Source organism: Epinephelus moara, chromosome 24 (genome assembly GCF_006386435.1).
Source record: "Epinephelus moara isolate mb chromosome 24, YSFRI_EMoa_1.0, whole genome shotgun sequence".
Taxonomy (NCBI): domain Eukaryota; kingdom Metazoa; phylum Chordata; class Actinopteri; order Perciformes; family Serranidae; genus Epinephelus; species Epinephelus moara.
Window position 1 is genome coordinate 10,342,269 of NC_065529.1, and position 26,256 is coordinate 10,368,524.

Sequence of the window (26,256 nt, forward strand, 5' to 3'; positions counted from 1 at the left end):
TGCAAACCATGGATACATTACATTTGCAAGTTATGGCCGATACCATAAAACTGTGCATGTAAAAAATGCTGTGGTTAACTCATGGTTATGTTTAGGTTAAAAAACACACCTGCATATAGTTCAGAAAAGATCATCTTTTGGCTTAAAATACCTGGTTTTGGCGGCACAATCTCCGCTGTAAAAATAGTATTGTCTGGGTAAAAACAACCACTTTTCTTGGCACTATCCCTGCTGGAAACACAGCGAGGGGTCTCTAAATAGCATCCACATTTGGTGGCTAAAAAGCCACTGGAAACACAGCAATGTCTTGATAAGTCCTGTTTTGTTGTTTGCTGGTCTCACACAGTGGTTTGCATCTTGGCAGGTATCACACCGAGCTGTCATGCCATCCATCACCATCCCCTAAACCTCTAAATGACAAAGTCAGCTCATATCAGAAGTGTGGACTCGAGTCACAAATCTGATGACTTTAGACTCAACTTGACAAAATCAAAAAAGACCTGCAGCTCAACTTGGACTTTAACACCAATGACTCGTGACTTCACTTAGAACTGAGCCTTCTGACTTGAAAATACTTGATACCTTCCCCCAATCAATTTACTTCCCTTCATCTCATGAATCAACAAACATTAACGCTATTCTCAGCAAGTCGACACTTAATTCCCCGGATCCACTTTGTGTGAACCAAAGCAACAGCATCCACTCACGTTGCAGGAGAGAACCATGAAGAACTAAAGGCCCTGAAGCACCAAGCCAACAGTCAGCCATTAGTCAAAGTTGGTCCATTGGTGAGCATCTGCCGCTCTCGTCAGTGCAGTCCGTCCCGCACCGCTGGCTCTCAATAGCACTAGTTGGCCTTTTCCCCGCAGATTCAGCATGTTGACAGAGCCCATCAGTAAAAGAAATCACTCTGATTGGCAGTTCAGCTCCGCACACAAGAGAAACATAAGTGAGGAATGTAAACAATGAGCAAAGTCGAGAGGGAATGAGGTCGAAACAAACCTGTAACATAGGTAAGATTGTTTTTCTTTATCCACTGAGCTCTTTAGCAGAAACATTTCCTGGTGGTTTGTGTTATTGTTCACTGGTGCACAGTAAATATGCTCCGTTCTTTTAAAAGTGGATTTTGTTGTTAATGTGCTAACTAGCATCAAGTCGGTCTTCTGGTTTCCGCTTTTTAATGATGAAGACAGACTACCGTCCTCTGCTGATATGGAGCGGTATTCCCTCTCATGCAGGTGCAGAACATAGGCACTTGTTCGCTGTCAGTTTGGTGTGTTCATGTGCAACTTTTTCTCTGAGACACAACGGTGAGAGGCGATGCAGCAGGGGGCTCTCGTCACTACTAGTTCTCCACCACGGGTTTGGTGTGTCTGGGTCACAACATTACATTACTGAGTGCCAGCTGGAAAAAATGATACCAAAGATATTTCTTTCAGGAACAAAAAGTATGCGGTGGTCAACAAAAAGCAATTTGCAGTATGCAAAATGAGGGTTACAAGAAAATTACAGTCACAACTTTCAACAAACTTGTTTTAACAAATAAATACAAAGTTTAAAAAGCATTAATGAGTTTTATAGATTAAAGATATGATTACTATATTGTTAAAACAGCATTACATTAAGTAAAGAGCACGTTATGACTTGTTTATTGCTCAAAACTCAAAGTTTAGGACTTGGAACTTGACTTGGAACTTCTCTGTCTTCACTTGGACTTGAGTGCAAAGACTTTAGATTTAATTGTGACTTTCAAAACCATGACTTGGTCCCACCTCTAGCTCATATACTACATTACTTTAGAAATGCTGATATAGTATGTATTAATTATACAAACATAACATTTTTATTGTTTGCAGAATCGCACAGTGCCAACATTTTCTTCTGGTGACTTGGCCATTGTGGTGTCACTCTGTTGTGTACATGAACAGTAGCAGAGGTAGTTGTGTGAGGAATGACACTAATTTCGCAAACACTTTGTTTGAAGCATGCTGAGGCCTTTAGGCAAGCGACATGAGCAGGCTGTCAGCCAGACTGTTTCAAATTCACATCTCGGCCAGTGAATGCACACTAATTGTCTTGGAAGTAAAACAACATAAACAGGATAAAGCCGTACTAAATCTAATGGATGTTTACAACAGACATTTCAGGTCATCTTTTCAGTGATTAAGTGTGTTTTGCCTCATCTACCCTTTTTAGATCAATGAGAGCAGACTAATAAGTATACTTAGTATAATGCAACACAAACATAGTGATCCCTCTAACTGCAGCACCCAAAATTCCCATTAAGTTGAATCAACACCTGTCAAAAACACTTGCAACAAAAACTGAACATTCAATTCCACATGAGGGTAGGACTTGACGCTGCTTTGTTTGTTGGATTAGACTATATTAGTTTGTCACTCTCTGTTAGAAACCATACAGTATAACATGCATATACATGGCCAAGAAATATGGTTTCTCTAGCAGAAAACTAGCTGTGCACACTGGGTTTATTGTTGGCATGAGTGCATGTCAAGGCATTAACTATGTAAAGGATGATGTTGTTCAGCAGTTCAGGTAGTGGAAAAAAAAAGAAGCAATAACTGAGACATGATACACAACAGAAATGCCCTGTCTTTCAATGCAAACCTGACCCTACTTCTGACTTCTAAAGCCTAAACTCAAACCTTGATTGTAAAAGCTTCACATCATTCAGAGCACACCTGGTCTACACACACCCAAGAGATCCTCCAGCCAGCCCTGGTTCACCTCCACCTGCGTTTCTGTACGCCTCACCAGATAACATGCTGGTTCAGGGCTTGTAATTCAGCTGGTCTAACCTTCTCTGAAGGCACACTCACTCTGACAGTCTTATCTTTTGTTTGACATGGTGTGTGAGTGACTGAATAAAGCCAGAAGCTGCTCCATATTCATGACTCCAGTCACAGGAGAAGGGACCAGACACACACACACCCCTCAGGCCCTGACAGCTTGTTAATGCTACTTGGCCTTGCAGTACAGGATTTCATGCCGGCAGCACAATGCTGACTCTGAGAATCGAAGCAGAATTGCAGCAGCAAAGTGAAATGCGATTGGTCTAAGTTTGCTAGCAACAGAAAAGAAGACAGTATCTCCAGTAACATCAACATTAAAACTTCACTTTCCTGTCTCTTCCTGTGCATGTGTATCTCAAGAGCCAGTCAGCAGACACTCCAGACACCATTCCAATCTCTCACAATTCATTTTTAATGATGCTCCTTCTGTAGGTGTTGTAGTTCGACTAAAACAGCTATTCAGCTGAACTTCATTCTGTTCCACAGTCTGAACTAAAACTATTGTCATGAAATATGTACAAACCAGTGGATGTGGCCTGATGATTGTGGCAATTCCCTGATAGCCCCACAAGCAGGTTAGCTTTTGGTGAAATATCTTGATAACGATTGGATGGATTGCCATAACATTTGGTAAAAATATCCACTGTGCCCAGAGAATAAACCCTAATGACTTTAGTGATACCCTCACTTTTGTGTAGCACCACCTGCAGCTCAGAGTTTTCACTTATCCTGTAGAATATCTCAACAGTGACTGCTTGGATTGACCCAACAGTTAGACACTCATGGTTCCCAGATAATGATTGTAATCTTTGTTTTACTATACTTTGGTTTACGACCAAATACCTGCAAAACTAATGACATTCCCATCAGTCGTAAGGCCCATTTATGTTCAACGTTAAATACGGATCCGGATACGGACGGAGCCTTCTGTCCGTGCTCCGCGTTCATTTCGTCCGTATTTCTACACGTTTCCATAAAGCTTACAGATACAGGCCAAATGGAGCAGTATCACCGGAAACCGTGGGGGCAGTGTTGCTGTCACTACCCGATACGTAGCTCTAGTGTGACACGAAGAAGAAATAACAATGCAGCTCACAGTTGCGGAACCCAGCTTGAAACTTGCTGCCAAAGCTTGCTGGCTGATTCCTGTAGCGAGAAAGCGCAGGGTGACAGCTAGTCGCTCTGCCTCACTCACAGGCGCATTGTGCAACTTGTCATGCTGGATGTGGGGGGCCACCCGGCAAAGCAAGTTATCGAATGCCCTGGCGGACATCCTAAAGTAATGGAAATGACGCTCATCGGCAGTACTAGAGAAAAGAATTCTCCGTCCTCCAGTCGCGATGTATTTAACGGCCTCACCGACCACCACCTCCTACAACGCTGCCTCTGTTTTTGTCTTTTATGCAAGAGGTACATTAACAATATCTTCTCCACAGTCGCCATGTTTGTTTTTGAGTTTGTTGTTGTCATAAACTATTGACTCTGGGCTTCCCCCTGGTGGATATATTGGTTAGCATCCATGCCAACGTAAAGGACACATGGAAGTATGTGGGCAGTGACAGTAACATCGTTTGGAACGGACGTATACATTTTCGTACGTAAAGGGAGCATAAATGGACCATTATCTGTACTTTATGCTAATTAGAAAATGTTGGCCTGCTACCCTACTTAAGTAAGATAAGAAATTTAACACAATAGTAAACCTAATGTACCATCCTAATCAAGGGTTGAACAATATGACAATGTAAACCATGAGGTAATATAAATTTGGCAAGCATCTGAATTTATGGGCAAAGTTGCAAATAAATGAGCAGTGCTGCTTTATGACAATACTGAATGTCAGATTTTGGTAGCAATGTTCTGACATACCTTTATTTGTCAGGTATTTCATTTGCTGGATTAGTGAGGATGCACTGGCTCTCGGTCACCTCCCTGATCAAGGCTTTTCCCACCGGGTTACTCAATTTGGATGGACAGCCAACTCTCAGAAGAGTCGTCGTTGTTCCCTTCTTCATCCACTTCACAAGTGTTGAGGCCACTGAGCTCCTAAGAACACTCAAAGCTTTACAAATGGTTTCATACCCTTGCCTTGATCTATGCCTTGCCACAGTTTTATCACAGAGGTCTACAGGGAGTTTGCTGGACTTCATGGCTTGGTCTTTGTCCTGACATGCAGTGTGAATTGTGTTAATTGTCTAATCAATTCAATCTGCCACAGGTGGACTCCAACTGAGTTCTAGATACATCTCAAGGCAAAATGAACAGGATGCAACTGACCACAATTTGGAGTACCACAGGAAAGGGTCTAAATATGTATGTAAATGACAGATTTTAGTTTTTGATTTTTAATAAATTTGTAAACATTTCATTAAAACATGTTTTCACTTAATCATTTTGTGTTATTTACTGCAGATTGATCTGCAAAGATCACATTTTTCCCCAACTTTATGATAGAGGACTTCATTCTTATAATCAGAATGTCATGTCAAAATACACAACAACTTGTCCATTATGTAGCACTACAGTTGATCTCAGTATCCACAGTGTTTAGATCCTGTCAGGTCCTGCTTGCAGTTTTGTGGTTTAAAAATCACTTGAAAAGTGGAAGTGAAGCAGAACCGTCTAGTCTACTTTCCAAATGTGGAGACAGTTCTGGGAATATTCAACAAAACATTATCTCAAAAGAAAAGCCTAATCACACAAATACACAATAGTGCAGTCAACTTTATTTTGGGTAAACTGGAGTGCAAGAGAGTGAGGTTAAAGAGAGAAAAAGGCTGTGTGTCAGGGATTATCTTTTCTGGCAGCATTATTGGAGCCTAGTCCATTTAAACTATTCTAACTTATTCTGCAGTTTAATTCTCATGGCCATTTTGAGGCACTACAGTTGACCCCAGTTTACACATGGGTCTTAGACCCTGTCAAGTCCCACTTACAGTTAGGCTGATTTACATTTCACTTAAAGTGAAAGATGTAAATGAAGCAAAGGGGGCTTCATAACTGCATCATCATGGCATGTCATCTTTGTTTTCTGGGATAACAATTTTACATGCTAACTAGAATTACTACCTTGCAGTTGTATGCCTCTGCATACCAAGTTTCACTTACAGTTAACATCCACATCTGTGAAAACATGGATGTTTCACGCACATCTTCCCCCCACAACAAAGAAGAGCTATACAATCATCTCAGTTTCAAGATTAGTGTGACCAGTTCAGTATCTGGCCAAATGTCTCCCCTTTCTGTTTCTCAGATACGACGCTGAATAATGGCCAGAGAAGTGTATATAAAATGTTATCACTTCATTATTTTATCCTATTAGACATTTGTGTTAAATTTTGTCAAAATTAACATATAAATTCTTGAGTTATGGCCAAAGACATGTTTTGTGAGTGACCTTTGACAATCAAATTCAAATCTGTTCATAGCAAATCCAAGTAAACATTTGTGCCACATTGAAAGAAATTCCCTCAAGGCGTTCTTGTGATATCTCGTTCACGAGAATGGGGCGGCCCGAAAACATAATGCTTCTGGCCACGGCTATTGCCAGCATGAAGGGATACAAAAACAGTCTAGTCTGTTTTACAAATGTGGAGACAGTTCTGGAATTATTCAACAAAAGAAAAGCCTAATACCAAAAATACACCAAAGTGCAGGCAATATTATATTGGGTGAAATGGAATGCAAGAGAGTTAGGTCACAGAGAGAAAAAACTGTGTGGCAGGGATTATCTCTTCTGACTGCATTACTAGAGCCTCGTCCATTTAAACTATTCTAACTTATTCTGTGGTTTAATTATCACACTCATTTTTTAACATCACTCTACAGTAAGAGGATTTCAGTTTGACAATTATCTGGGATTATCAACGGTCTGCTGCTAAAAGGTGCACACTCATCAGTTTTTGTACAAAAAATATGAAATATGTATATAATTCTGAGCCTCTTTTTTCAAATTCTGTTTCACGTAGAATGGTAAATACACTGAAATGGATCTGCAGACACCTGAGAATCTCCTTTTATCATTCAGTGTACAGAGTGTCAATGTGGCATTAATATTTAAGATGCAAGACACAAAAAGCTGACAGCTGAAAGATGCTTGGAGACTCTAGTCTTCTATGCATCTCAACAGCTCATTTTCGATGAGTTCTTCACTCTGGTATTATGTGTTAGGAACCACTGAGGATCAGTTGATCACCGCTTTTTATGGCCTAGCCTTAGTCCACACTTACTCCTTTCACAAAGCCCAAAAATCTTGACAGAAGTAGAAAAAGAGATATCCAAAAATATTTGGACTCAACAGAAACATCATGACTGACAGAACAAAATCAATCTATTATTAGAATGAGTAGTGGGAGAGGGACAGCAGCCAGGCAGCCACAGACGGACAGATGGTTGTTATAAGAGATGAGGGAAGAACGGGCTTGGGCCCTCTCAGGGGAGAGGTGGAAAGTTTGGACAAGCTGCGCAGAGAGAATATGGAACAATTTACCACGGTGGCACAGATGAACACAAACATGGGAAGCCCTGTCTCAGTCATAATTTCCTAAACTTCCCAGTCAACACTGTTCCCATGTAGGTTGGGAGGCTTAAAGGAATATGCAAGTTTTGGGACTGTCACTTAATATGCCACACCTGTCAGGGATTATCTTGGAAACGAAGTGCCTAAAACACGGATTATAACAAATATGCAACCAAAATTTGAGATACATATATCTACTGAGTGCACATATAAAGTCTGAGATCTTAGACTTTAAACCTGTGAAATATGGAAACAAAAATAAAAGTGTTGCATTTAAATTTTTGTTCAGTGTAGTAACACTCTCAAATAAGCAATCAGTTATTTTCAAAATATTACCATATTTCCCTGTTTCCTTTGTTGACATTAATTTCATGCTTGTTGAATCCTGATGTAACATTACTGTAGCTGCCTCTGAAGAAACAGTGTATAGAGCCAGCATATTTTCACATCTGATTGGGTGAATTAAGGGTTTATTTCAACCAAACCAGAGTAGGTGATTGTCGGAATGTTGGTAATACCAACATTAAGTAAGTTTTATTTTGTTTCTTTTGAGTTTGAATGAAGTGTGTTTTACAATAGGCCTTTTTACACTGCCTCTTCAAAGTGGGAATTTTACAATTATGCCTCGCCATGCTGTATAAACGGTACAGTCATGGAATTGGGGGACAGAGTTGTCTTGCCTTTAAGCCAGCATCAGAGGTAGTAACAGCACTGAAACGGCATCTGTATAAACGGAAAGCCAGAAGAACGGGATCATGGGTGACACAAGTGTGACGTTTTCAGGATATGCTATGCGTGCAACCGCTTCGGGAGATTTAAAAAGCAGCTGATCGCAGTACGCAGTAGGGATGCACCAATCCACATTTTTTCACTTCCGATCCGATCCCGATACCTGAATCTGGATATCTGCCGATACCGATACTATTCCGACACCAGTGCTCTGTTTGCTTTAATATTATTATCNTTGGTACCAGTATACCGTGCAACACTACTATGTAGCAATCATCATATCATTCCAGCAGACAACGTGAAAGCACAGACACGGCTGGTGGATCGGAAATTTCCGCAGGTGGATCGGAAATTTCCGATCCGTGAATTACGTTGATATCAGAACCCAATACCGATACTGGATCGGATTGGCCCCATCCCTAACACGCAGCTAACTCAAAGAAGAACAGCCGCTCAAAATGTCTGCTAATTGGGAAATCATTGAGGTCCAAGAGCTTCTTACCCTCTGAACAGAGGACGAGCTCAGCCGGCATATAACAGTGCCAGTAATTGATTGTTATTGTCATGTAAATGCCATTGTTATATAAAGTGCTGCTGATGCATGTGTTATATGTACCACTAGAGGCTGACACTGTTGTGTTACATGTCACCCCTTATTTGTTTCTGCAATGGCAGCATGCTGTCTAAAATCGCACACTGGAGCAGCATGATGCCAGCGTTGTTTGGTTCTGTGTAGAGATGTACCGATACCACTTTCTCCTTCCCGTTACCGATTCTGATCCCTGAACCTTAGGTATCTGCCGATACCGAGTACCAATCCAATACCAGCGCGTAAAATAAAAATGGATTGGATATGAATTGTTGTATGTCTCAGCTCCTAAAACTCAATGTAAAATATTAATAAATAAATAAATAGTAGTAGAATGAATGCCCTAAAACATTTTTTATTATTATTATTATTATTATCCAGTGTTGACACAGATCAAGGCACAGGTTAAAGTGCAGCCACACAATTTGGTAAAAAATACATTTTAAAGGCTACAGTAGAATGTAGGGCTGCACGATATTGGAAAAAAACTGACATGGCGATATATATATATAATTTTTTTTGCAATATATATTGCGATATTAAAAAATGCAAGAATTTTCACCAGATGACTTAAAGAAAGAAAATTAAAAAATAGTGGTGGGGCTTTTACTCACCACAACTGCAGAGGCTACAACTTTAATTAAAACAGACTACATTATTAACGGGCCATTACTTATCATTCCCTCGGTATCTTTATATTTTTATGCCGTCATTTCAAACTCAACACTTCCTGAACTTGTTTCAAATTAAAAGCCCCTTATGACCTCGGCTGAGAGAATCCCTCCATTTTCTGAATAGGCTTTTATTGTGAAACATTTGTAGGAACTTGTTGTGGAGAAATCAGTGACTTTTATGTTTACGTACGGTACTTCAAATGAAGCTTCGACCACCTGCTGACGCTTTTTAGGTGACTACAACAACATGTCAGCTGGCACATGAACAGACACAGTTCTGGCAGTGACTCAAATAATAGTAAAAGTAATAAAAATAGGACAAGAAGAACCCGATGAGACACGTCGTGAAAGGTGACCAGGGATAATTGGTGTGGACCATCATGTCGTGTGTCATGTCTGTCGGCCTACTCCACAATCGTGTAATGTGACATAATGACTTTCAGAACGGGCAGAAAAGTCGTGTAGTGTGTACCAGGCATAAGTCCTCCTTTACCGTTTTTCCTTCTTGCATGTCGCTCATTTTCAGTGTGTGACTGCAGCGTGTGCATGAGAGGGGGAGGGGCTGCTGTTGTCAGAGAGGGAGAGACAGAGAGAGAGAGAGAGGCGAGCGGAGCGGAGCAACAAGCGGAGCTTCAGAGCTGCTTTTCTGAAGCAAAACAAAAGTTTACATGTTCTAAAAAAAAAAGAGAAAACATTGCATGCCCTGCAATGTGACCATCGCACATCGTGATGGCGATGTTCAAACGATAGTGTGCGTATGCGTAATGACGTGAGGCATTATGTGGTATCGGCTTGGTCATGGGCTGTACTTGCCAATGCCCGATGCCGCATTTTAGGCAGTATCGGAGGCATTTCCGATACTGGTATAGGTATCGGTACAACTCTAGTTCTGTGTAGAAATGCAAAGGCAGCATATAAAAGGGACTCTGTAGTGGCTCTACAGCCCCATCTCTATGTAAAAAGGGCTAATGACTTAACAAGGCTTTTAAGCGAGTCTACAACCCCATTCGCACAGGACTAGAATTACCAGGGGACCTCATGTAACGTCTGTGTTTTGTGCAGCACATTTGCACGGGATAAATGAAGTCTGTATTTTACTGAATTTACTGACATTTTCCCCAGCATATGATGGCACAGTCATTTGAAACTCCACTCTACCCAACACAGACACACTACACAGCACCACTAGCAGTGATACCCAGAGCTAATCTCTTTTTCTTTTAAACGTGGGTTTAACAAACACACATTGTCACATTTCATCATCTTTTAAAATTTCGCTCTTTCAATGGATTTTAGCTTGCTCTTTCTGTGAATGGCTCTTCATACAGTGTAGCAAGATAAGCCTCATGCACTCAAAGCGCTGTCAAAACCTTCATTTAAAATTACCAACACAGCCTCTGTAACCTCGACCAAAAAAGAGGCAGGAAACAGACGCAGAGAAAACAGAAAAAGTTAGTATGACCCCAAACGACAGATGTCCATCCCCATAGAAATATTATCACATGACCTCTGCATTTGGCAACACATGGTAGGCTAGGGTTTTTTTTTATTCTCAGTGGAATTTTATGTGACAAATTATGAACATGGCAGATTTGCATGGGATTAAAATCATAATTTTTACAAAATACAATTATTACAAATTATGAAAGGTCCCCAGGTAATACTAGTCCTAAGCAAATAGGACCTAGTTTGGTAAAAGGGAGACTCTTGGATTCAGAAGGTGGATGGTTATACAGTATATACAGTAGAAATGTATAAGGGTAGGTAAATCTCTGCTTCTACCACCTGAAACTATGAGGGGAATGGTGTAATGTAAATCCAGCAATCCAGCAATCCTCAATCCCTCTTTAGCAGCAAGGCAACGGAGACAGTACACAAAAGACGCTTCTCCATGCTTCATACTACTTCCCTGCTGCGCGTTTGGTTGTCATGGACAAAAACACATTTCAATGAATTTGTGACTTCTGCAAGTGAGTTTGATAATACAGACGATTATATGGAAGTCAGACAGCTACAACAGGTTGCAATGGCAACAGTGCACATAACAATGGCCGCCTCTCTGACCATCCTGCTACATTGATTTGAATGGGAATGTCCATTCTACTCTCATTCTATTTCTATGCATTGAACGTACCGATGTGGTACTCACCTCCAAGCCCTCATACACACAATACACCCTCTCTCTGTCCTTCTCTCTTTAGACCAGTATTCCATAATCCTCTTTCTCTTACAACACTGCTCTTTTTCTGAGCAGCTGTCAGAGTGCTAGCGGTGGCAACCTGAGGGTAACATTAAAGGCAGTGTTCTTAAAGGAAGGGCTGCAGAGGTGATTTTGCAAAACAGGGATAGCATGCTCTCAAGGAGGGGTACGGCAGTCACACACACACACACACACACACACACACACACACACACACACACACACACACACACACATACACACATACATACATAAAGGCTCCTTTCTGTTCCTGCCTGGGCAATAACAAGGGCAGTGCAGGGAGAGTGAAGGGTAAATGTTAGTGTGACTGCTGTGTTGTCTGCTCCTCTCTGAATGCTGTGTGTGTGTGTGTGTGTGTGTGTGTGTGTGTAAAATACACCGCTATACAAAGAGCCTCTTTGTGGTCCCTAGCAGCTAATGCTGCTTTTCCGTAATGTTGCCTTCATAAAAACATCAGGGTGTGTGTTGCTTATGTAGCCACGCCTGTTGCATAACATATAAAGGTGAGCATGAAGTCTTAAAACAGTTTGAGGACCACTGCTGGACCTCTTTTCACTAGACTGCAAAAAAGTGTAGTGTAGTAAAAACTAAAAGAGCTTCTCCAACACAGCATCAGAATAAAAAAATCATTATCCCATCGAAGCTGGAAACCAGACGTGCTTCCAGCCACTCACAGTTTTGACAAGCCATGAAACCATAAAGAGCCTCAGGGCGTTCCCACAGCTGCAAGTCACATAATGGAATGATACATGGGGCTGATAACCAAGACAAACATAGAATCAAGTACTCAAACAGGCAGAGCCACTGGAGGGCTCAACCAAATATAACTTATTATTTGTGAACAAATCTGTTCAGCAAAAAATAACTACATGCTCCAGCTACTGTTTATCTCTGAAAGCAAAGCCATCAAAAATCTATTGAGAGTCTGTTCCCTATAAAACAAACACAGACAATGAGATCTGCCCACAGCCATCAGAATGATGTGCTGCCTTGTTTCTAAACTAATGTGACCTGGTTCCTGAAGAAACACTTCTGCATTTCGTAGAAAATATGCCAGGAGCTGCTTGTTCAAAATTTGTTTTTGTTTTTTTTTGTTTTTTCATAAAACAATCAATATATTTTACCAAACCTCCACTGAGGGCTAGAGATGTAACAATCTATTGGTCTTGATCGATGTATCCATTTATTCAATGATCAACAATCCAATATCATCGATGCAAAGTGAAAACATCAATCCATATCGTCATCTTTAGGATAAGCCTTTATTTTAAAATTCTTTGTCACCAAATAGCACCAGGCAGATAATGGCAAAAGACAATGAGTGTGGAAATATTTTGGTTGGTTGACAGCGTGCATGCCATATGTAAACAATGCCGATATGAGACAAACGACTCAGAAAACACAACATACCTGCCTGGCAGTGCATCTCACTTCGCTAACTTCTCACTACAGCAACATTTGCTGCTCTGTTTCAACAATGTTAGGCTGAAACTAGAATTAACACCTTGTGGTTGTATACCTCTGCAAATTATTCAAGTTGCACTTACAGGTTACAATCAGGTCTGTGAAAACACGGATGGTTCACACACATTTTCCACCGGCAGCACAGAAGATCTATACAATCAGCACAGTTTCAAAATTAAAGTCACCACTTCCATATCTGACCAAACGTCTCCCCTTCTGTTCCTGAGACATGACGTTGGCCAGAAAGGGTTTTTGTGGAGCATTATGATGTCACAGTGAAGTTGACATTTGAGATATATCATACTTATAAACTCATACTTATATATCATCATCATTTTATGCTGTTAGACATGTGTGTGACTTTTTTTATGGACAAAAATATTCAAATCAGTTCATTCTGGAGTCCAAGCGGACATTTGTGCCAAATTTGAGGAAATTCCCTCAAGACATTCTTGAGATATCTCGTTCACAAGAATGGGAGGGATGGACAGACGGATGTGCATGCAGGCTGAAATTCAACCGTGCTGTTCAGTTGGGAGACACAGTGACTTAAAGGGTGAGTTAGAAAAAGGATAAACAATACATGTCATTTGTTACACTATGAGCAGAGGAAAAGTCTACAAGCTGCTAGAGGTGGGGAAAACATCCATACAGCACAGTATTTTGATATTTTTGAATGACAATATCATATCTTCACATGGATGCCAAGTATCAACTTTTTATTTCATACATTATTCTATATTACAAATACAAATTAAACTTTTGGTCCACTAGATACATTTTGCCTAATGAAAATCACTGAAGTGAGATGAACAGACTGAAAACTTCATATTATTAGATAAAATGGATGTTGATAAAGATTTCCTTTGGGGACTAAATTAGCCGTTCAAAAAGGTGATAAATCACAATATATTTTTATTGCAATACTCAGCATATTACAACATGTTTAAAATCACAATTATATTTTACTGTGACTTAAATATCATGATAATAATGTATTGTGGGGCCTCTGGTAATTCCCATCCCTACAAGCCCTAGTCGATTTTTATGCATTGTAAAAGTGTTTAGACTAATAATGGGAGACTAGCCATAAAATAAAAACAACTGTTTTTTTAATATGAACCTTGACAGTTATTATTGAGCTGAATTTTATACTTAAGTTGTTGCTGTTAAATCATATTTGATGGCGGTTGTGAGAAGTTTGCCTACAGGGCTTTGAGCCAGATGGTCCTGAAATTTAAGGAAACAGATCATGTTTCGGGTTCAAATGAAAATATTTCTTTCAGAAAGGTCTTTCTGGCAGAAAGCCCTGATGGTTAACTTATCGCAAGTGTTATTTTATGTGTTAGTGGAGCCAGTATAAAGTAAACTTTACTGCACTTAACCATTTACAATTATTTACATAATTCATGTTGTTTTTATCTTTTATGGCCGAAAGCAAAAAAGAAAGCCTCGGAAGCTTCTTCTGTAACGGATTGTGTTAAATGGGCACATGATATCAACTCATATTGATCACAGCATGCTGAATTGAATCTAATCAAAATTGTATTATGGCAGACTTAATAATATTGTAATATTGGCAAATAACATTTTGTTGTCCAAATAATTGATTTAATATTGTGTCATGATCAAACTACTGATTTACATCCCTACTGAAGGCACTTGGGGATAATCCCTAACCTAAACACATTTCTGTTGACCTCCACAGCTGGCCACCTTTCTTCACCAGGCCCTGTTAAATGCCATAGATTCCTCTTGGAGGTGAGCTTCACAGTGCTGGGACTTGCTGCTGCTGCTTTACCCCAGCTTAAGTGCTTCAGGTTGGGAGAAGAAAACAGCCCAACAGCCAATTATGGCGCTCAGGAGGGTTTTTTAAGAGCTGCTTACAATGCAAATGTAGTTAATATTTCTGGATATGTCATAGTGGAGGGTACAATATGTAGGCTGTGTGTGTGTGTGTGTGTGTGTGTGTGAGGAGAAAAATGATGTCTGTGTGTCTCTGTGGATGCTTATCAAAGCATCTTTGCAAGTTCATATTGTTAGGAAACGCCTCAAGAGAGGTCTGTGGAGAGATATGCATGGGAGTCTGTGTGTGTGAGTGTAAACCACACACAATGTGTCCCATAATCTAATGTAACACCATGACAACTGCAGCGAGTTACCTTTCAGTCTAATACAGGCTAAGAGCCATGACACTGTCTGAAGCTATGAGTAATCTCTCACAACAAACCTGCTCTGCCACAGCAGACCACCCTGAAGGTGGACTTGCCACCGTGGTTTGGGCCACCCTTGGTGAGCGCGCCCATATGAAGCCACTGCTGGCTGAAGCAAAGCATGCTGGTCCCACTGAACTGACACAGAGAGGATCGTCATGGAGAGGAGATGTACATGAACAGACAAAAACAGATATGATCTCTGCACATTCCTGTACAAGTCGAGATTGCATAAATGTTGTTTACCTCCCAACTGACCGTGTGTGTGTGTGTGTGTGTGTGTGTGTGTGTGTGTGTGTGTGTGTGTGTGTGTTTGTGTGTGTGTGCGCAGAAGAGAGAGGGAGAGATATCATCACTGACTGTCTTTCTCTCACCTCTGCCTGTTTTACAAGCATGAGGTTTACAATAAGGTGCTGAAGGACGCGAGCATCAGTCTGCTCATTAGGCTGCAGAGGAGTGGAGAGATGAAGAGAAAGATAAAGGGAGGAGAGGGGAGTTCCGCCTCTTCTTCATCATCCATCCTTCAAGACACATGTCTGTCAGCCACTCCCTCATACTGTCACTGTATTAATCGATGAGGGGAAATTTGATTTGATTTTTTTACTCAGTTATTTTTTCTTTACACACACAGAGGCCCGAAATGCACGCGCATGCTCACAAAGAATGTACAGACATGCATTTATAATTGTGGAGAGACTCCGGGCAGCATACCAGGCTGGGGTCTGGTGCACTGCTCAAGGACACTCCTATGTAATTTCGCTACTTATAAATTAAAAAATAATTGTAGTCCATTCAGTATTACAGTGCAGAGGAGGGCTAGCTAATGTTTGTGGTGTAATGGCGTAATGCGCTGGTTGTAAAACTTTTTACACCGCGTACTACCTCAGAAAATAAAGGCTCTGTAAGTACCACCGCCACCATGACCAAAGTTAAAATACTGTAGCGTAGGCCTACCTGTTCAGCAACAGACAGTTCATGTAGGAGGCAGGTTTATTCTTTTCATAAGATTATTTGTTGTTGATGCCACAGTCACGCTGTATAAAGATGTAGCACTTCAACTGGGACTTTAACCCTTCCACTGAAAGGGCAAGACTTCACTAGTGCTGTTTAAAGTGGGATTTATACTTCTGTGTCAAATCAACGCCATAACCTACACCATAGCCTGATGTGCACCTCCCAAGAAATGAAACTACACATCACAGCGACACAAACCACCCGACTATTTTTGTAAGCTGAATACCATTTCCTTCAAAGCTTTTGTTTACTTTTATTTCACAGATAATTAACAATATATCTTGAAGACAATAAAGCCCCCACAAAATAGCATTCTAAGTCTTTTGTGAAATTTATCGTGGCTTCAAATGAGTAGAGGAAATTGCTAGGCTCATTTATACAATGTAAAATGCCATAGGCTTGTGCTAATAAAATTAGCATGATGTATTTGTGGGAAAACGTGTCCAGCAAAAGACAAGGGCTTTGTCTGTGAATCCTGCAAGTTATAATGAAGCCCATTTGTGTACTTGCAATTGAGATTGTCGCTATTTAGCCACGTATAATGTGTGTTTTAGGTGTGTTTTAAATCAACTAAACTTTACAGAAACCACACCTACGACTAGTGTTTTGGATGTGTAACTTCAGAGTGAAACAGACACACCACCACACAAGTATAAATGCTCAGAGTAGCAAAGGTCACTTGCATAGGCTATGGCATACACTCTGCACAGAGCTAATGCACAAATATAAATCCGCCTTAATTAGCTACTAGCATTTGTGCACTGTTGACTGTCGTCCTCTTCAGTTTCAACAAAGCTCCTCGAAATATTCTCCTCCTGATTCGCACTTCTCTTCCCAATAGTTTCCACTTGGAGCCAAAATTGCAGCATTTCTAAACCATTCATTTTACCCACAGTTACTATGTTGCCATCACAGTTCAGCTAACTAATCAATGATGTATGTTAGCTCTATGTTCATGAACATCACTACATAGCAGACAGATATCAAAACAAAACAAAACAAAAACAGAAAAAAATCACAGGAAATGCAAAACTTATTTTAAATTATATTTCAGTATTCTCATAGTTAACAAACGATCTACCATAACTGTAGATAATTCACATCCGTCTCCAGTTGATGGCGTGTGCATGTTAATTACCTGTTGTCTAGTCTTCTAGTCTGTCTAGTCTTTGATCTCACATTCATGAGCTTATTGTCCAGCATTGCACTGTTTAGGCTACATACTGCTGCAAAATGTTTCTTTAAAAAAGTACAATTATTGTGATAGCATTGATAAACCCAACTAAAACAGAGGGATTGATGTGGTGAAAAAGTCCTTTATCTGCTTCATGTGGTGTTGAAATGAAGAGTGACTGTATGGTTGTTGCCTGTTAATCTTTTCTCTCCATGCCCTCATAAATGCATAATCTATGGGGTCAGCACAGCTAGTGGTGCTAACATACTTAGCAACAGTGCTAAAGGGGTTTTTGCAGCTCCAAAAGAAGCTGCTTACTCACTGTGGCTACCTGGGATGCGATCAGAGGGTGGTCACCATGTACCACAGCAACACTGTGCTTTCACTGGGACGGCGTTAACAGTGGTAATCACCGAATGAGCAGTGCGCTAACTAAAATTAGCTCCCACCTGACCCAGGTTGGTGCACAGTGCAGAGCAGACGCGGCAGCTAACCAGTGGAGACTGGAGATGGGCCAAAATTAACGGAAAATTGACATCCCTACTTAGTAACTACGTTTTCATCAGTTTTTAATTACCTAAAAGAAGAATTGTTTTGTTTTCATTACCTTCGAATTTCTATCTACATATGGAGCACATCCTCTTACATCAAGTCCGCCATATTGTTTCTACAGTAGAACACAGTTCTCCCACACACTTGGCACACAGGGGAATTTTCAGCTCTGCAACCCTACCACTAAATGCCACTAAATCCTACACACTTTAATTGCAGCATTGCTTTGCTATCATTGCTGGAGTGAAGTAGTTCCACCTGTGTTTTTCCAGCTATGACAGGTCCAAATGTCTGCTTTGAATGCTGTGCTACCAATCTGATTGATTTGGGAATAATTAAGAGACAACAGTTACAGAGCCTAGCAAGTTGTAAATTATTACAATTTAATGAGAAAGCAAAATAATAAAATGTTTATTTTTTCTCCACTATTGTTGCTGTCAATAAAAATCCAGTCGGTTTAAATGTTGGGGTGCCTTGAAAGTTTCTTGGCTTGGAAAAGGAAGCATGACTAAAAAGGGAATCATTGATATTAACTGTTGATTTATATAATTTTGAGCTTAACTCTTTCTTAAATTAAAACCTTTGCCTTACATCTTCCTTTACTTTTGCCCACAGCTACAGTCAGTCCCAGGTTTTACTGCTTCACTCTGTTTTGCATTTGAGTCTGGAGTGCTGGCAATACAGATACAGGAATGTCTCACCACCAATCCCATGCTCTTTCTTTACTCCATAAATAGTGCAGCATCTCCAAAGCTCTCGGCATTCAGAGTTAAATGCTCACAGTGGGAACATTTCTCCATAGCTCCAGCCTCACCTCCTACTGGGAATATACAGTAAAATCTGCACAGCACAGCACGCTTTTAAAGGTGAACCAGGAGGAATGGGCTTTAAATTATTTCTGTAACACTAGACAATAGGGAATGTAAAAATATAAAAGGGTCTTGAGAATTTATCTACGACTGAAAAGAGCACGACTTCTTCCCTCTGAGCAGCACACAGTGGAGCAGCCTGTGGTTGAATATATACACAATAACGTCACTGTGTGCTGCTCGTTGCATGGTGATATTGTTTGGATTGTGGTGGTTCTTGCAGTGTTCTGGGTAGAAGTTGAGCAATATTTTGGTGGATATTTTCAGCTGTGTGGCGGCTGAAAGACTGTTGACTAGGCATTCACCAAATGAGAGGTTACAGAAATTGAAAGGTTTTCATCTGAAAGAAGCAGAGGTGTCATAAAATTATTTTAGGGCAGCCTGATGTCATTGAAAGGCTTACAATGTATGCAACATTGATGTTTTTTGGTACTAACTGAACTGTGCCTGTTCAGCCAGGTTGCTTAAAATTGAACCAGTTTAAGCTTGTAAATTGGACCACACCACCAAAACCGGAGATTGACTCAACCCTGGTTAGCTTTCACTTTCACTTTAACTAGCAACACAAACAGTATCTGACAATTCCTGCACCTTTAAATCATTAAAAAATGATGCATTTCAGATGTTCAGAGAAAGGGAGTAGTCATTAATACTGGAGGAACTGTAAGGCAGTAAGATATTGACAAAGCATTGTTTCAGCATCACAGTGAAACTCATGCATCATACTGGCACTGCATCGGAAAACTTTCAAATGATACCCAGTTGTAGACACAATGGGGAATAAATGGAAGAATAAAAGTCATGTGTTGGCTGTAAATAATACTTCAAGGAGGAGAAAGAAGAACACATTCACGTAGAAGTAGTGTTAAGTGTGCATTTGTGTGTGCGTGTGTGTGTGCGTGTGTGTGTGTGTATAAGAGTGAGAGAGAGAGAGAGAGAGAGAGAGAGAGAGAGAGAGAGAGAGAGAGAGAGAGAGAGAAACCTTTTGAGATGGTGAAGAAATCCAGTCAAGTCTCACACCTCTACTCTAACGGTCTCATTCATCATTGTGCTCCAGACAGCACAAGGGTCACCAACACACACACACACACACACACACACACACACACACACACACACACACACACACACACACCTCATTATACGAGAAAGCAGGGTATAGCTGCACCCACCGCCTCTGCTCTGAATTCACCCAAAGCATCATTCACATCTAAACAAGGTCTGAGTGACCTGACCTTGGAAGGCAGGCAGCAGCCAGCACTTTGCTTTCATCCAGCCAGGAGGCAGGAACACAGGTAGATAAACAACACCACACAGCCAAGGGTGGCCAGGACTTCTGCAACAGTCATTTCACTGATACCACCCCAAATATTTCAGTATTTGCTAAAAACAGCTGAACAAAAAACACAAATCTGACCTGATCCACTGTGTTCCACCGCTGACAGGATGTCTGTTAGTCCTTGGCCACAGCTATTTACAAGGAGTTGGGCTCCCAGGCATGAGCAATGATGGCGGGGGAGGGTGGCACTCAATGGGAGAGGCGACTTTTTACACAGAAGAAAGGAAGACAAAATATTGTTCTCATCAGTGTCAAAATTATGGTTCACATATGTCACTAAAAGAAGCAAAAACACAGGTAAAAACCCGTAAGGTAATCTTGCAAGACAATTAGATATTTGCATAGCAACCAATCAGCATATTAAGTGAGGTAGAGGGTGGAGACTGCAAGAAAACTGTGTGTACCTTCTACCAAATTTATTCAAGTACAAAAACATAATTTATGAATTATAACAACAGATCCAAGTACACATTAAATAGTACCCCAATGAACAAAGGTGACAATACCTTGTACAGAATAGACAACCCTGAAAGATATGTTCGTTTAATACCTCTGCCACTCACTTCTGTTTTTTCAGTGCCAGCACATTTTAAATTCTTCTGGTTTACCCAATTTACATCAACAAGGGTGGGCTAAATAAGAGAGACACCTCTCTGTATGAGGCAATAAATGAAAAACATGAGCATTAAGTGAAATCAACACTATATAAACTTCATTAGGTTTTAATGCAGCACTGTTGGATCACTGCATTAGTTTTAGGTAGATGTACCTAATAACTGGGTGTTTGCTCCCTGCAGGATGCATTGTAATAACTTTGGTGCTATTTACCTATTGGCATGTTAGCACGCAAAGTTGAGATGGTGACCATGGTTAAAACATAAGCTCCGTTCCATTTACTTCAGATGGCAGAGCTGGGAACAACGTCAAACCCAAGTAGATTGTGTTCCAGAACAACAAGTCGGAAAACCATGATGATGTTAGCAATATCATTTCTAGCCATGTTAGCCAGTGTTAGCAATACCAGTTGCGCATACAAACAACATAGTATTATATCCAAAGATAGGTTGAACAGTACTGTGCATATGACTGTTTTAATGATAAAAGAAAAAAGTGCTAAACAGTATATTACTACAGCTTTTACTACTGTTGATGGGCAGAGCAGCCATCGTAGATTTTAAGGTCGGGGTTCGTAAGGATCTTAAAACTCTCCGAGTCAGAAATCCAACTTCAGGTGGCATTCCAGTTAAAATTTCAGACTGGGAACTCTGAAATGTCCGACTTCCAAATGCAAATGGACACACCAATAATACCTGCTGAATATTAATGTTAAATAAAGTACTGTTATAATAAAGTTAAATAAAGTACTATTATAATAAAATCAAATAAAGTGCTGTTATAATAATTTTAAATACTGTGCTATTATAATAAAGTTAAATGTTAAAATAAAGGTAAATAAAACGCTGTCATAAAAAAAAGTTAAATAAAGTATTGTAACACTAAAAGTACCACTGGTGCTTCTATTCTGAAGCACCCAGCTTGTCTGAGGCCAGAGGTGTTAATGTCTTTGCTGTGGAGTTGAAGCTTCTGGTCAACAAAGAGATGTTCGCAGAAAGTTGAACTGTTACAGTGGTGCCATTAAACGTGATTTTTCATTGTGACTGGGAAACCAACTAAAAGCTCAATCAAACACCAAAATGAGTCTCATGCTAGTGGCTAAAAAGAAATGACATGACAAATTATACTCAGTGTTTGTGATATAGTTATTTTACACATCCCAATTGGAACAAGCCGCAATACATTGAGTATAGACAATATATTTCCCACCCCCATACTGAAGTGAGGAGCTATCTGTCCAGCAGCTGCCCCTTTGACACCAGTGTAACCAGCTCTGTAGACTGAGCACTGGTTCAACATTGTTGATAACGGGATCAATGAGATTACACAGTGTCAGGTGCACAGCTGCCCAGGCACTGATAAACTTGGTGAAGTGTCAGTGTGTGAGTGTCACAACACACACGCACACACACACACACACACACACACACACACACACACCCTGCTCCGTGTTATGACCGGCTGCCTCCTCACAGCCTCAGGAGGTAAAACCCACAGCTCTCTCGTCACTCAGAGACAAAAATCCATAACATGCTCGTCTCATGGAGCTAGCTAAACCTTGAGGGGCCACTGGTGCACCTCACCCCTCCATCTGCATGTAATCTGATGGTCCCAGTCAATTCCCAGTGAGACCAGTCCAAACCAAAGTAAAGACAAGAGAACGCATTTTTGTAAAAGGGAGGCGGGAGTGTGTATGTGGGGGATGATTAGGAGCTGGGACAGGTCATAGGCTTGATTTATGACTCATCCCAACCGTCGTGGTGCAATCACAACGCACCAGTGGTCCCATTTTGCATCCACATCCTCCTCCCCTGGTGACGTGGACAAGGGAGGCTGGGAAAAAACAGGAGTGTGTGTGTGTGTGTGTGTGTGTGTGGGAGAGTGTATGTTGGGGGTTGGTTGGTGCTGTGTGAGCACCTCTCACCCCTTCTATTCCAATACAAGGGACGAATAGCTACATAAAAACACAATAGGCCCCCTCCCAGCCCCCATCAGTCCCTTGCTGGTTGTAACTACTAGTACATATGGGTGTGTGTGTGTGTGTGTGTGTGTGTGTGTGTGTGTGTGTGTGTGTGTGTGTAAAAAAATGTCAATCAGTAATGAGCACATCCAAAAAGCTGCCTACTAACAATTACGGGGTGGGCAGAGGTTTTTGTTCTCATATCCTGCATGTCGCAACTCATGGATACTCGAGGTCGCCAAGGGGCAGTGGGAGTTACATTACAGCACGCCAGTGCTTAGTGCTACTGCTACTGTAGCTCAGCGTGTGACGTAAACAGTGACGTGGGAGGGAAGCCACGGCTGGTCAGTCCTTCGGCGATTCTCTCATAAGTTGGCCCGTCCTTCACCGTCCACATGCCAAAATTGGGCACCTCGGATCAATGCGCCAATCCGGCTCCATGTGTCTAAACACTCGCAGCTTGCCGGCAAAACAGCCCAACATTCGCGGAAAATCTGGCAGTGTAAAAGGGGCTTCTGTGTTTGCCGTTTCACATAACTTGATTCCAGCTATCTGTTGTACTATGGAGTTAGCCATTAGCTGCCCTCCTCGGTTAGAGGGTGCAACTGTAAGCACAGTTGTTAAGTAATTCGTGCAAGTAACATGTGCAAGTTATGAAGTTACCCGAATTTGATTATTGTGAACTGTTTATGAGTAAATAAACACACTTCATTTTAAAATTAAGTTTATTTTAATGTAATGTTTTATTTTAAAATAGCAAATAGCAGTTAGCAGCTAATCCAAAGAATAAAAACAGTAGCTGAAAATGTCTGCAAATTGGGAGAATAATGAGGTCTGGGAGCTCCTTATCATCAGAGCGGAGGACGACATATGCTGCCATATAACAGGGACAGTAAATGACTGTTATTGTCATGTTAATGCTAGGGATGCACCGAAATGAAAATTTGTGGCCAAAGCCGAAGCCGAATAATATTAAACCCTTGGCCGAATACCGAGTACCAAATACCGAATATCGTTGTTTAGTTTTTCATTAGTTTTTGCAGATGAACCCCCTCCAGATTAGTGTTGTCACGGTACCAATATTGGATCCCACTGTACGATACCAGTGAAAATATCATGGTTCTGAGTAGTATCACAATACCACAGCAAAAATGAGGCAGATGTGCCTTTTGTCATTTATAAAAAGATAAATCACTTTTCTATTATAGGCTACATCAATGATATTTCAATGGAATAAATTACTTATTGACTTATTCATACTTCAAAAACAGCATCAATCAGTGATGAACATAGGGGGGATCAAAATAAAATAAATAAATAAAATAAGAATCAACCAGCCACCCTCCTCCTCTGACAAGTCCCTTCATAAGTAAAGAACAGTCCCTAAAGTGTGGTGAGGTTTGTGGGCCGTGAACGGCTCGTTTCTCCTCTGACACGTCACATACCTGTGTTCGGCTGGCTCGGCTGTTCAGGTACTTCTGGGCAGTCCACACGCCAAGAAGAGGATATTATTGGAGCCGACTTATCCTTCGCCGGTAAGCCGATGGCCGCCGTATTTGACAGGAATACATTACTGTCTGTGTCTGTGACCCCCGTTCAACCCACAATCGGTGGGATTCGCCTTTCGTTTCTGCTGCTGGTTGGAATCTGTAGGCTGCTCGCACAGCGTGCTGAATGATTTAAGCCTATTTTGCTCGTTCAAAACTATTTTTAGTCGCAAATGCGAGTGCCGTGACGGGCGGATCGCCACACTGCCAACATTTTACTCCGCGCGTCACGGCACGCTGTTTGATTGCGTTATCAAAACATGCCGCTATTATTTGGCCTTGCTTTTAACTTATTCCACCGAATACCGAATGTGTGTTTTTTTGCAATATTCAGCCGAATATATTCGGTTACCGAATATTCGGTGCATCCCTAGTTAATGCCATTGTTGCTGTTTAGAAAGCGCTGTCGACGCTCATGTTACATGTCACACTAGAGGCCAACACTGTGTTACATGTCACACCCATCACACCTCTCTTGCATGCCAGAGTGCTGGCTGTCTAAAATCATACACTGGAGCGGCATGATGCTGCCGTTGTTTGGTCCTGTGTAAAAATGCAAAGGCGGTGTACAGAAGGGACTTTGTAGCAGCACTATAGCACAGTCTCGGTGTTAAAAGGGCCAATATGAGTACAAGTGTCAGTGCACTGTAGTCCCCTACAGTGTGACAGATGAGCTCCTTGTTAACAGATCAATAAACAGGAATGACACACACATTCACACTGTAGCATCAGACTACAATATACAACCAGCCTGCTTCTACATGCAAGATCACAGCCTCTCAGCTGAGTATACACCTCCACTCCTGCAGGTTGCAACAGGATTATCGCCAGGCAGATTTGTGTGTATTTCTGGCCTACAGATAAACAATAGACAACAATAGACCGGTAGCCACTGAATATAACCACACCCTTTGCCATAGACTGTGAACAAACACATCTCAGTTTGCTCTTGTCTACAGTGACAGGGGGAGAATTTGTCTACTCTCTTAAAGTCACATTTTATGACATGCAGTCCATAACCGGCACTGATAACTGCTCTCATTCTCACTCTTGCTGTCTCACTGTCACTGCATTAGGCTCAGAAAAGTCCTCTTACACACTATTGTCCTTCCATGACCTGCGACAGGATTTACCAGCTGCACCTGGAGAAGCATCACTACTATAGTGCATTTGCATTTGCTGCAGCCCTATTAACTAGGAACCACAAAGGAAAACACTGGAATTGTGGAAGACTGTCATATTGGTTAACTTCCCTGACAGATTTTCTTTTAACCAACGTTATTCTTGTAGTTTTGGTCATCATTTTTAAACCATTATAACATTCTGGTAACCAGTTTCGATGCTTACAATTAGGGACATGACAACAAAATTAAACACTGCACAAAAACACTAGACCAAGAGACAGGGGCCAGCAAACTTTTTTTTTTTTCTTAATGTTTTTCTTGCTTAGGTGTCCCTGTGTCCCCTCTCTGAATTCAGGGGTTGTGGGTTTTTGAGTCGTGGGATGGATAATTGGTCAGTCGATTTGATCAGGGCTGATCAGATCAGATTGATGGATGAGAGGAGGAGCTGCTGCAGAGGCAAACTTTTAGACCGAGCCCAATAAGTGGTTAAGTTTTACTTTCACTGTACCTGGTGTTCTGCTGCTCTGTCTGTGCCAAGAGTACACTCTGTGCTGTGAGAGTGCGGAACAATGAATAACCGAATAGTGTATTCCAACAACAGGAAGATGTTTTCATTAGGGGTGTAACAGTACACAAAAATCTCGGTTCGGTACGTACCTTGGTACACAAGTCACGGTTCGTTTTTTTTCAGTACAGTAATGAAAAAAATAGACAACTATTAAATATCTTTTACTTATTGGTAACCTTATTAAAACATACCACCACAGCAGTTAACTCTTTTTACACAATTTTTGAATGAAACAAATATATATATAATCCTGCTTTTTCACATTGTTTGAA

At 40.9% G+C, this 26,256-nt stretch overlaps 1 protein-coding gene across 6 annotated transcripts in view; it reads right to left on the reverse strand.

Moving 5' to 3' along the window:
* Positions 1-26,256, reverse strand: part of plxnb1b (plexin b1b) — a 167,070-nt gene that overhangs the window by 71,009 nt on the left and 69,805 nt on the right. For 4 of the 6 annotated variants that reach the window (XM_050036905.1, XM_050036908.1, XM_050036907.1 and 1 more), the window contains exon 3: positions 20,249-20,375. The exons of the other annotated variants lie outside the window; for them this stretch is intronic. The gene's annotated coding sequence lies outside the window, so the exon portion shown is untranslated. The remainder of the gene's footprint in view (positions 1-20,248; positions 20,376-26,256) is intronic. 6 annotated transcript variants of the gene reach the window in all.